General features: G+C 38.3%; 1 protein-coding gene across 3 annotated transcripts in view; it reads left to right on the top strand.

Moving 5' to 3' along the window:
• Window positions 1-7,044: 7,044 nt before the first annotated feature.
• LOC127634255 (RNA-binding Raly-like protein) overlaps window positions 7,045-12,685 on the top strand; it is a 173,686-nt gene continuing 168,045 nt past the window's right edge. The window contains exons 1-2 of one of the 3 annotated variants that reach the window (XM_052113715.1): window positions 7,045-7,242; window positions 7,834-7,940. The gene's annotated coding sequence lies outside the window, so the exon portion shown is untranslated. Of the gene's footprint in view, window positions 7,941-12,685 lie in introns of all 3 variants that reach the window. The other 2 variants (XM_052113716.1, XM_052113714.1) reach the window with 2 other exon arrangements.

Here is a 12,685-nt window from a genome sequence, read left to right on the forward strand (position 1 = left end):
CTTCAGGGAGATGACTTCAAGCTTGTGACTTTGTAGGCGTTTATTAACATTTAATATGTGCACCTCTTTTTCTCATGGGAGACAGACAGAGGACAGAGCCCTCTTTCTTCTCTGCAGCATGTTTGGCTTTGATGGCATACATGCTTAATAAGGACTAGTTCGCTCCAGAAACATCACCCTGCTGAACTCAAAGCCAAGTGGATGAGTCAGGTGAAGGTGATGCCACCCCCGATGTTTAAGAACTAAAGTGCAAGAAGCCAGAGGCAAAGTAACATAATTAAAGGAATATTCCAGATTCAATTCAAGATAATCTCAATCGACAGCATTAGAGCATAATGTTGATTACCAAAAAAAAAAAAAAAAAAAACATTTAACTCATCCTTCTTTTTCTTAAAAATAAAAAAACGGGGATTTAGTCATTTTAGAGTTTCAGGGATTCCAGCGTTGTGTTGTGGTTGTAAAGAGGTAAAATAAGGTGTAATCAAACAGAAAATTTTAGTTAAGCAATTTTACACTAATATCATGTTAACACACTCAATGTTTATGTCTTGTGGCGGAGTTGAGCCAGAACTCGAACCCAGGACTTTCTTGCTATGAGTTGACAATGCTAACCACTGAGCCACTCTTCACAAACTATTCTAAAACAAACTATTCTAAAAATATTTTTCATTGGGGTTCTTTATGATCTACAGTGCATTCAAAAAATATTCAGACCCCTTCATTTTTTCATGCACTGTATGCTAATTTTTTGCCTTATGCTAAAATGCTAAAACGAAAAAGAAACAAAACTGAAATATCACATTGACATGACATGTATTCAGACCCTTTGCTATGACACTTTAAATTTAGCTCAGGTGCATCCCATTTCTCTGGATAATCTTTGAGATGTTTCTACAACTTTGAGTCCACCTGTGGCAAATTCAATTGATTGGGCATGATTTGGAAAGACACACACCTGTCTATATAAGGTCTCACAGATGAAAATGCATATCAGAGAAAAAACCAAGCCATGAGGTCAAAGGAAGTGCCTGCAGTGTAAAGACACAGGATTGTGTCGAGGCACAGATCTGGGGAAGGCTACAAAAACATCCAGCTGCATTGAAGTATAGAGAGTACCAAGAGTACAGTGGCCTTGATAATTCTTAAATGGAAGAAGTTTGGAACAACCAGGACCCTTCCTAGAGCTGGCCGCCTGGCCAAACTGAGCAATCGGGAGAGAAGGTCCTTGGTAAGAGAGGTGACTCTGGTTGAGCTCCAGAGATCATGTGTGGAGATGGGAGAAGCTAAAAGGACAACCATCACTGCAACACTCCACCAATCTGGGCCTTATAGCAGAGTGGCCAGACAGGAGGCTCTCATCAGCACAAGACACATAAAAAAGCACCTAAAGGAATCTCAGACTGTGAGAATCAAAATTCTTTGGTCTGAAGAGATGAATAATGAAATGTTTGGCCTCAATTCCAAGCGTCATGTCTGCAGTAATCCAGGCATTGCTCACACCAAACGGTGAAGCATGGTGGTGGTGGCATCAGTGGCAGGATCTGGGGAACTGGTCAGGGTTGAAGGAAAGCTGAACTCAGCAAAAAAAGAGAATGAAAACCTGGTCCAGAGAGCTCAGGACCTCAGACTGGGCCAAAGGTTCACCTTCCAACAGGACAATGACCCTAAGCATACAGCCAAGTCAATGCAAGAGTGGCTTGGGACAACTCTGTGAATGTCCTTGAGTGGCCCAGCCAGAGCCCGGACTTGAACCCAATCGAACATCTCTGGAGAGAACTGAAAATGGCTGCCCACCTACAGTCCCCATCCAACCTGAAAAAGCTTGAGAGGATCTGCAGAGAAGAATGGAAGAAAATCCCCAAATCCATGTGTGCAAAAGTTGTCGCATCATACTGTGACGAGAAGGAGGGCGTGGCCGGGCCGTGAGGGCGCATGCCTGGCGCTAAATTTTCCTAATCAGCTGGGAGGGGGATAAGGACGAGCCGGAGAATCCAGCTTGAAAGAGAGAGAGAGACGCATGTGTCTGGGTGTGTGAGTCTATGTTTCGTTGACTGTTTAAATTGGAGTGGTGGTGGTGTAGTGGTCTAAAGCACTTAACTGGTAATCTGGTAATCAGAAGGATGCTGGTTCAAGCCCCACAGCCACCACCATTGTGTCCTTGAGCAAGGCACTTAACTCCAGGTTGCTCCATGGGGATTGTCCCTGTAATAAGTGCTCTGTAAGTCGCTTTGGATAAAAGCGTCTGCCAAATGCATAAATGTAAATGTAAATGTTTAAATTTGAGTTTGATATTAAAGTGTTGTAGATTGTTCACTACGGTTCCCACTTCCTCCTCGGTAGGGAAGGCAGAGTCTGCCACTGGGGCTGCAACTAATGATTATTTTGATTAGCAATTATCTAACGATTATTAGAACGATTATTCGACTATTCAACGATTAATCATTAGCTCTTAACTGATTATTCAGCTTGTGGCCCGACTTAAAAGGTTGTATTAAACTTAAAAGGCTGTATTAAATGTGCTTACTAACAATACAAATCTTTTAATCATCTTTTAAAAAATACCTCTAAATGATATTCACTGAATTAAAGGGGAAAAAATACTTTTTTATTAAGTTTAATTCAGTAAAGAAATTAACTGCAAAAAAATCATATTGTTTACAAGTGTTTTTGTCTTTTTTTTTCATTTAAAATTGTCTAAAAATCCTTAAAACAAGATGCATTTACTAGAGAAGCAACATATAAGATATTTAGACTTGCTTTAAGAGAATGTATCTTAAATATACAGTAAGTGTATTTTGTATAAAAGTGTATTTTTTCACTTGGTTATTTCAGCCCTCATTATATGAGTAATTATGCTCATTCTGTGACTTCTCCTGGCAGCATTTACAATTGCTCCAACACTGCAAATACAAGTCTCCCTGAAGGAAGAAGGTCATTGACAAGGTGGGCTCCCTCAAGATATTGCCCATGACGAAGTGGATGGAAACACAGCTATGGGTATTTTGGTTCTTTTCTTTGGACTAGGTCCCTCCTTCAATTTACAGGGATACAAACGCACGAGGCAAAACAAAGGTGAGACAATCACTGGTCCACATTTTCAGAGGATATACACAGTACAGTATATATACATTATATACTTACGTAAGGAAAAAGCATCTTGGTAAGCAAAATAAAAAAATAAAACAAACAAAAATCAGCCCCTCTGAGACAAAGCCATCTGCCTTTGCTAGGAGTGCATTTCTAAAAATGAATCATCAATCTGTTTTTAAAATATAGTAAACAATTGCATGACTCCAACAGTCTGTTGAAAGGCAACGACCTACTGTATAAAATAGGAATCATCCAATGGGGCACAAAAAAATAAAATAAAGTCCAAAGTGCAAATAAATCAGCGCAGAAAAAAATTCTGGTTACTCTAGGCAGGCCACAGACTGGCCATGCAGAGAACTGCATTATAGGAATTCCATCTATTTCACACATGGCAATAAATTCAAACTACCATGAAACAATAAAAAACGCTGACAAAAGACCCACAGTGTCACCCGCTGTGTTCTTTGGCAGCTCTGAGTGTTAGTGCTAAAACTCAGTCTTATGTAAGGCCTTTTCATCTAAATCTACATATGGTGAGATCACTTTATTCTCAAAATAATTGCCTAGAAAATTCACACTTGCTGAATGATTATAGAAATCCTCTGAACAATGGAGATTAGAACATATAAATTCTCCCAAAGCTTGCGCTGATAAACTGAAAAAACAAGCATGCGCTTTAGCTGTTTTGTCAGACTTTGTAAATTTCATTATGAAAACAAAACAGAAAAGATTTGCAAGTATTTTCAAAGCCTCCACCAGTCTTTGATTCAAAACAAAGAATCTTGGGTTTGAGCCTCAGCACTGTAATGAACCCAACAGAGCGAATACAATAACGTGTGATCTTTCAGCAAACACAATATACATCCAAAGCACAAAAGAACGCGCCTCCTTCCACACTGATATTTATATGTTTCCTTTTTTACTGCAGCACACAAGTGCCACTGAAGGAAATCTGATTTCTTGAATGCTCTGAATCAGCTGATAAATAATGCATATACCTTTATTGATTAATATTTCACTAGGTGTAGGTTGCTGAGGAATTCTTGAGCAGGCCAATAATGACTTGCGTGATAAACATTGGCATAGGCCAGTGTATTTTCCTGCCACGGACGTAAGGATTCAGAGGGACGTACGTTGGATATTGAATCTGACAGTATGGTATTATGGCTCATAACAATTTGTGCATCTTACTGCCTCTAATGACACTAGTGGTTATTGGAAAAGTGACGGTTAAGTTAATGAGCTGTGGACAGCCATCAGTGCTTCACATCCAGATACAGTATGAGATTCTAAGAAATAATAAAATATCAAATCACTGGATACATTTATAAATTCCAAGGCTGTGTTGAACACTTTGGCTTGCACCTTTACAAAAGGGCTTTGGGCGCAATGCCATCAGAGTAATGCCTTAAGGCAACACAGGTACTAGAATCATTGAAAAATAAATCAATAAAAAATACTAAGATTTACACTGTAATAACCTGCCGGCCCTTGACCGCAGCTTCATATACCCTTTGCAATGTGTCATCCATGTTCTACCTGGTCAGGCATGATAAGCTTACAACTCCATCACAGTGCCTGTATTATTCATGGTTTGTTTAGGCACTGTGTATTAAGAGGGTCACCAGCAGATTTTCTGGTTGGCCCTGTCCCGCTTTGCTAAATTTCCCCTCTGTTGGTCTGTCATATTCAGTTGGATCAAAGACTCTGTAAGCTCACATACGAGTTAGATCCCAAGCAGCATCAAGTAAGTAAATACAATTTACTTATTAATGTTGTGTTCCATTGAACTCGGATGTGGGATATTCCTATCTCCAATCTTTGACCATAAAGGCATTCCATTTCCAGATGCTCTGAAGATGACGTGTAAGGAAACAAAACTGCAATGCTCCCGCTAGCTTAGCAGGTGTTTGACAGTAACTGAAGGCATCTCCCAGCACCCCAACTGATAAACAATACTGCAACACTAGCATTTGTGCTACAGGTGTACGATTATGAAAAGAGGGTAGTATAATATACCATGTTTTATACACCTGTTTACATACAAATTTTGTTTTTACCCAATAAAAACCCAATGGAAGGTTGTCACATGTGTTTTAAAGGTTGTAATTTTATACAATTGCAATATACGTGGGGAAAAAAACAATGTAACCTTTTACATTACTGCTGTTTTATGAATCAGTTTGTGCAGTTTAAATTTTACAGAAATGTTTCCCATAGAGTGTGACAACATTCCCTGCAACTGGAGCAATGTTATCACAAAAGGTCAATTGTGTGTTAAATGAGCTGTATCTTTTTTTTCTCCTGGCAAATAAAAGTGAAAATGTCCAATAGCTTTTTGTGTTTCTGTACAGAAATGGTCAAACTGACTGTAAAAATGTGTACTTGCCCCATTTATGAGTAAATATGTCAATATACACCGAACAGCCACAACACACCTACCTAATATTGTGTAGTTCCCCCTTGTGCCATCAAAACATCACCCACCCTCTTCTCATAATAATCTTAGTTAATGATAGATAATCTTCTCACCACAATTGTACAGAGTGGTTATCTGAGTTAATGTAGACTTTGTCAGTTTGAACCAGTCTGGCCATTCTCTGTTGACCTCTCTCATCAACAAGGTGTTTCCTGTCGAACTGCCGCTCACTGGAACCTTTTTGTTTTTGGCACCATTCGTTGTAAATTCTAGAGACTGTTGTGCGTGAAAATCCCAGGAGATCAGCAGTTACAGAAATACTCAAACCAGCCATGCGATTATCTAATCAGCCAATCGTGTGGCAGCAGTGCTGTGCATAAAATCATGCAGGTAAGGGTCAGGAGCTTCAGTTCATGTTCACATCAACCATCAGAATGGGTAAAAATGTGATCTCAGTGATTTGGACAGCCACAGTCCAGATCACTGAGATCACATTTTTCCCCCATTCTGATGGTTGATGTGAGCATTAACTGAACCTTCTGACCCGCATCTGCATGAATGTTGGTGCCAGATGGGCTTGTTTGAGTGTTTCTGTAACTGCTGATCTCCTGGGATTTTCATGCACACAACAGTCTCTTGAGTTTACTCCGAATGATGCCAAAAACATAAAACATCAAGTGAGGGGCAGTTCTGCAGATGGAAACACCTGGTTGATGAGAGAGGTCAACAGAGAATGGCCAGACTGGTTTGAACTGACAAAGTCCAGGGTGACTCTATTGATATTTGGAGCTAATTGGAGTGATGGTGGCGTAGTGGGCTAAAGCACATATCTGTTAATCAGAAGGTTGCTGATTCGATCCCCACTGCCACCACCATTGTGTCCTTGATCAAGGCACTTAACACCAGGTTGCTCTGAGGGGATTGTCCCTGTAATAAGTGCACTGTAAGTCGCTTTGGATAAAAGCGTCTGCCAAATGCAAAAATGTAATGTAAATGTAATGTAAATGTAACTCAGATAGCCGCTCTGTACAATTGTGTTGACAAGAATAGCATATCAGAATGCTAAGTTTTAGCAACACAAGGGGGACCTAAACAATATTAATGTTGTGGCAGGTGGTTTAAATGTTGTGGCTGATTGGTGTATATACATTTTTCTCTCTTTCTCAGTGGAGAGTGTTTTTGCAGTTAGCTGGGCTCTTTTAAATGTTCAAGTGCGTGGATTTCTTCATGAAATATATGTATGTTTTTAATTGTATTTGTTGAAAAGCTGAAAGTCCACTGCTAATGGAGTATTTACACTACAAACACCCTTCATTAAGACGTGAAAATAATAGATGTGTTGACTGGACAATGCCTGCTGCTTTAGGTAAACCCGCATAAAAGCAGCAAATCATGACGGTATTCACGTTCAAACAACAAAGATGGTGTTGAGAGGGTCTCTCTTCAGATGTTACGTTCACTCTGACATCATGGGAGCTCCACAACCTTTAAAGAGTCGGTAGAAAAATACAATAGGAAAACCACAGAAGGTTCTCAGTGTGGAATGATAACGACTAACTAACCGCTTCTCCTGTGAGAGCGCGACAGAGCTTCTTCCCGACGCTCATTGCTGGGAGTCAAAGCAGCAGCAGTCACGTGACAGCAGCGAGGGCTCAGGCTGAGAGAAAGCGCTTCATTCGCCATACTGTTTTGTGCCATAACGCATTTTTCTCGCAACATTTTACTCCCACTCGGTGAGTACGTTTTCAGGCCTTTTTGTAACCCTTTTTGTCTTTTCAATTGCTCTTTTTATTTTTCTCTCTCCTCTTGCTGGGGTTTGAACGTTGACATTTGAAAAAGTGGTGTTTTTAGGCGTTTTTCGATCCGTGCCTCAAGTTTTTAGTATGCTGTGATTCAGTACTGAGTGACACTGGCCAAATACGTGCTTGCAGTCGTGTCGAATCATGCAACTGGTTTTTAAATCGCCTTGGCAGTGCCATTTTTACGTATACGATACTAGTGGTTTTGAAATATTTTTCTTTTTCTTTTTTTTTTGTTGTTGATCTCTGCCATAGACTTTTGCTGTAGATATGCTTTGCTTGTATTTTGCGGTGTTGTTCATGAGAGTTTTGTGATTTTGATGCCACCGAGAGAGAGAAGCATTTGCTTTTGTTTTGGTCCGTCTTTTCTTTACCGAAAAAAGATGAGCAATTTGAATGCCCAAACTTTTCTTGCAGCTTACCTATCACGTTTGTTTATTTTTGTTTTTCTTTCATTTTTTTTTTTAAATGCCTTTTCATTTTAAGGTGAAATGATTTTTTGGATGTTATCATTTTTTCACGTAGATGATGCAAATGATGAGGTTTATATGAAGGGAATAATTGTATCTTTGGGGGAGATATCAGTGCATCTTTGCTTTCAACGAAGATGAACAGACGATTCTCCTTTGCAGGTATATAAGGACAAGAACTGAAAACCTTACAGCATATTTGTTTTTGCAATAAAAGCAAGGCAATTTTAAAATGTTAATCTGTGAATGATGTATTCTTTGGCTTTGAGGCTGATCACCCAATACACATCTGTAGTGTAACTTGTTCTACTTGGATCCTCTGTAAAACATCCATTTATTGTTATATAGATAACAATAACTGCAATGGAAAAACAAATATATTGATTTGGTAATACATGTGTCTATATCCCATAGTTATGTTCTCCAACAATGTTTTGAATTTGGTGTTTGGAAGATACTTGGGATTCTAAACTTTAAAGCAATATGCATACTGTATATTGAGGGCAGGTACATGGACAAACAGAGCTCATTTTGACGCAAGTAAATACAATTTAAACCACAACAGTGAATAAAATCTTCAAAAACACAGGTAGATAACTCACGACTCAAATAGAGTCTCTTAGTATAGATGTTGCATGGTGTATTTTTCAGCACCACGGACAGCGAATGGGTTAACATAGCATCGCTACACTCTACATTTGTACATTTGCTATTATGTACAGCAGGGAACCTATTGTAAAGCATATAGAGCTGTTCAGGTTGTAGTCCAAAAACCCAGGAAGGTTAATTTGTCATTGGGTCCTTCGGAATTTTCCTATAGGTGGAATTTTTCAACTTATGAGTAAAATAAGGTCTGTAGTAAACATTACTTTACGATACGTGGACCTTTTGTTGTATTACATAAATTACACAAAGTCATACCTCAAACGTGAATTTGAAAGTCCTATTGAATTGCATACTAAAAAACAAAACACACGGTGCCTTCAAAATTCACGACTGTGTGTAATTTATGTTGTAGAACAAACCGTCCACGTATCATCACGTAACGTTCACCACAATCCTTATTTTACTCAGAAGTTCAACAACCCCATTAAAAAAACCCTTAGGAAAATCCAGAGGGAGCCCATGGTGAAATAGACTTCCGGGTTCGCTTACAAATTGACGTCACAGCTGAACAGCTCTACAGAGCTTGCATTTTCATATCGTTCATGGTTCGATACAAGTTAGGCTAAATCAACTGCAATTGTAGCATAATGTTGATTACCACAAAAACGAATCATCCCTTTTTTATTGACATTTATTTACGCAAAAAATTGTGTGCATGCAGCTAAAGTTAGTAATTTACAATAAAAGTAAACAGGACCAATTCACAGACCGTTAAAAATACACACTGCTTCAAAAGTGTATATACGGGTTTATACACGTAAACATGAATCTAATGTGATAAAATCACTTGATAAATTTGTCTGTGTAAAGTATATCCAATATATTAACTTCAGTGTCATGATGAAGTAACGCGGGTAAACCCGGTACTCCTGGTAACCTTACGGTAGGTGGGTGACATAACTTCCGTGTTTACATGAAGCTGATTGGGTAGTTTGCCAGACAGTCATTTTATATCAGCAGAACTATGTAACTTGTCTCATTCCTGTTGTCTACATACATTCATGATGTCCATCGAGGAAAACCAACCAGAAATAAAAAAATAAAAATCCATCTGCTAGTTATTATTTACCTGAGACGAGGTGCATGACGATAATGCGCATACTCGTTCTTGAGTTGAATTACAGTTGATGTCTGTATCTAAAAGGTAATTGGTTCTTTTACCTGTAAGGCGGAACTTTACTGGTCAAATATTACACTCTTTTATTTAAAACTAAATAAATCATTTAAAGGGATAATGCACCCAACAATTAAATGCCTTCAGAATTTACTTACCTTCATGCCATCCCAAATTATTTCTTTCCTCTGCTGAACATAAAAAAAGATTTTTAGAAAATGATATCAGCTCTGTTGGTTCATAAAATGCATGGTGAATGGTGACCAGACCTTTGAAGCTCCAAAAATCAAACAAAGGCCACATAAAAGTAATCCACATGACTACAGTGATTTAATCCATTTCTTCAGAAGGGATATGATAGGTGTGGGTAAGAAACAGATATATTTAAGTACTTAAATATCCACTTTCACATTCATAATGTGAAAATGGAAGTGAAATTGGAGATTTATAGTAAAAAAGGACTTAAATATTGATCTGTTTCTCACCCACACCTATCATATCCCTTCTGAAGACATGGATTCAATCACTGTAGTCATATGGATTAACTTTATTTGGATTTGTGGAGCTTCAAAAGTCTGGTCACCATTCATTTTCATTGTGAGGACAAACAGAGCTGAGATATTAAAAAAAATATTTGTTTGTGTTCTGCCCAAGAAAGAAAGTCAGACATATCTGGGATGGCATGTGGATGAGTAAATGATGAGAGAATTTTCATTTTTGGGTGAACTATACCTTTAAGTACGTATTTAAGCAAAAATAATGTAGCTTTTTAAACTGTCTGAATGTGGCACCATTTACTTTCAATGTAAGTGTCTTACTTTCACCTTTATTTTTGCAAAGAAAATTGTGGCTTGATTCGAAATAATTTGTATTTATGGTTATCAACATTATGCAACAAATACTATAGAACTTAAAGCTATTTTACCCAATAATTACATTCTGTTGCAATTTAGCTGCTCATCCTTTTGTTGTTCCAAACTCTTGTGACTTTCTTGCTTTTGTGGAACACAGTAGGAAAAATGTTAAAGAATGTTGATGTTTTTTCCACCATACAATAAAAGTCAATGGTGACTGAAGCTGTCAGTCCCTAACATGCTGCTCAGTAACTCCTTTTCTGCTTCACAGTAGAAAGAAAGTCCTGTTACGAGCAACACAAAGGTGAGCATCCTAAATGGTGACAAAATGTTCCTTGTATTGAAAAAAAAAACATTCCCTTGTATTGAACTCGGAATGTTCCTTTAATTGTTATAATATGTCTTGTTTTCTGTAAGAATTATGCACACATGTGACTGCTTTCATATACTTCCCAAATAAGAGATGCACCAGTGACAGCAAGAGCTTGTAAAACCTGAATTTGGGTGTGGATTAAAAGTTATCATTTTGAGTACCTAACAGGCTACATAACACAAATCAGTTGTTTTGCTGTTTTTTTTTTTTTCGTTCCTGGGCTGCACCTACATTATTGCAGTTAGTCCCTAGAATATCTCGAGTTGCTGTCTTAATGTGGGCCACACCAGTTATTGTGAAGGTTCTGGGAGTTACGCAGGGAACCGCAGCATTGAGATGTACATGGCGTGCTTTGAAAGGTTCCTCTGCTGCGTTGATAAATGTCTCTTTCTCTGTCATCCCTCCAGCTGGGTGTTATGATACCCGCCGTTACGTCCTGCGGTGTCGTCTCAGCCCTCCAGGCAATTTTCCCCTGTTATCTGGGCGTTGCACATGAGAGCTATAAATGAGGGTTGAGAAATATGATAGCTCATATGCGTAGATGGCTTTGCGCTCATGAATAAAACATTCCACTGCTAGTAAAGGATTGTTTACGCTGGACATGTGCCCACCATCTGTACAGCTGGACTGTGTTTGTTTGAGTGTGTAACAAAGGGCTGAATAACTTAGTAGCAGTACTTTGGGTCATTGTAGATGTGTCTCTTGTTAGTTGATTTGAGGCATTCTGACATCTCTTCTACTCTATCTGATCTCTTTAGAAAGATATTGCCATGTTACTGATAGCGGTTGTCTCCTTTCAGTCTTAATAACCATCGGGATGCTCATTCCAGAGGAATTTGCAAGGATGTCCCACTCTCAGAGTCTCAAAGCAACTAGACGTAAAGGATCAGAGTTAAATCCCCTTTGAACTGCAGTCTCTGATCTGTCACAGGAGAAAAAAGAGGCCCAGTTAGTGAAATGGGACATGTTGGATTATAAAAACAGACATAGGCAAATGAAAACAAACAGGTTTGATTCTGTTCAATTGTTTTCAGTGACATTTGTATTGTAAGATCTTTTTTTTTTAGTTCACTCAAAAATGATAATTCTCTCATCATTTACTCATCATTGTGCTGTCTCAAACTCATGTGACTTTCTTTCTTATGCGGAACACAAAGTAAGATTTTTTTTAAGATATACTGTATCAGTTATTTTTGCCCATACAATGCTAGTCAATGGGGTCCAAAACTTTCAAGCTCCAAAAAGGACATAAAGTCAGCATCAAGGTAATCCATACAACTCTGGTGGTTTTATCAATGCCTTCTGAAGCTATAAGATTGGTTTTGTATTACACAATTTAACTCCTTTTTCATTATAAATCTTTACAGCAGAAGTCTCCTAAGAGTGTTCATGAGAGAAGCATGATTACACTTTCTTGTGCTAACCATTAAACTACTTGAGTCATATGGATTACCTTTATGCTGCCTTTATGTCCTTTTTGGAGCTTGAAAGTTTTGGATCCTATAGACTTGCATTGTATGGGCAAAAAAATAAGTCTACAGTCAACTATAGAAATGCCACTGAAAACCCACTTTTGAGGAGGGAGATGAAATCCATATGACTGGGACGTGGAGGCTGTAGGTCAAGTTGACCCTCAAGAGCATCTCGATGGGATTGTATCCCAATAGTAATGTTTCTTTTTCAAATCTATCATTATTTACTATTATTGCTGTAACCTTTATTAAACTGGCATTACATTTCTATGGTAAAAATTGGCAAGATTTTTTAAAAGCTGTATTTCCTAGAACAGTAGTCTAAAGCACTGTCTACATAGCTATCTGACTGTGGGTTAACATTATGTCCCCATCTATGTGGCCTAGGTGATGTCATCCAAAAAGGAGAGTAATTTCAGGGCCTGAGC

Source organism: Xyrauchen texanus, chromosome 41 (assembly GCF_025860055.1).
Source record: "Xyrauchen texanus isolate HMW12.3.18 chromosome 41, RBS_HiC_50CHRs, whole genome shotgun sequence".
NCBI lineage: Eukaryota > Metazoa > Chordata > Actinopteri > Cypriniformes > Catostomidae > Xyrauchen > Xyrauchen texanus.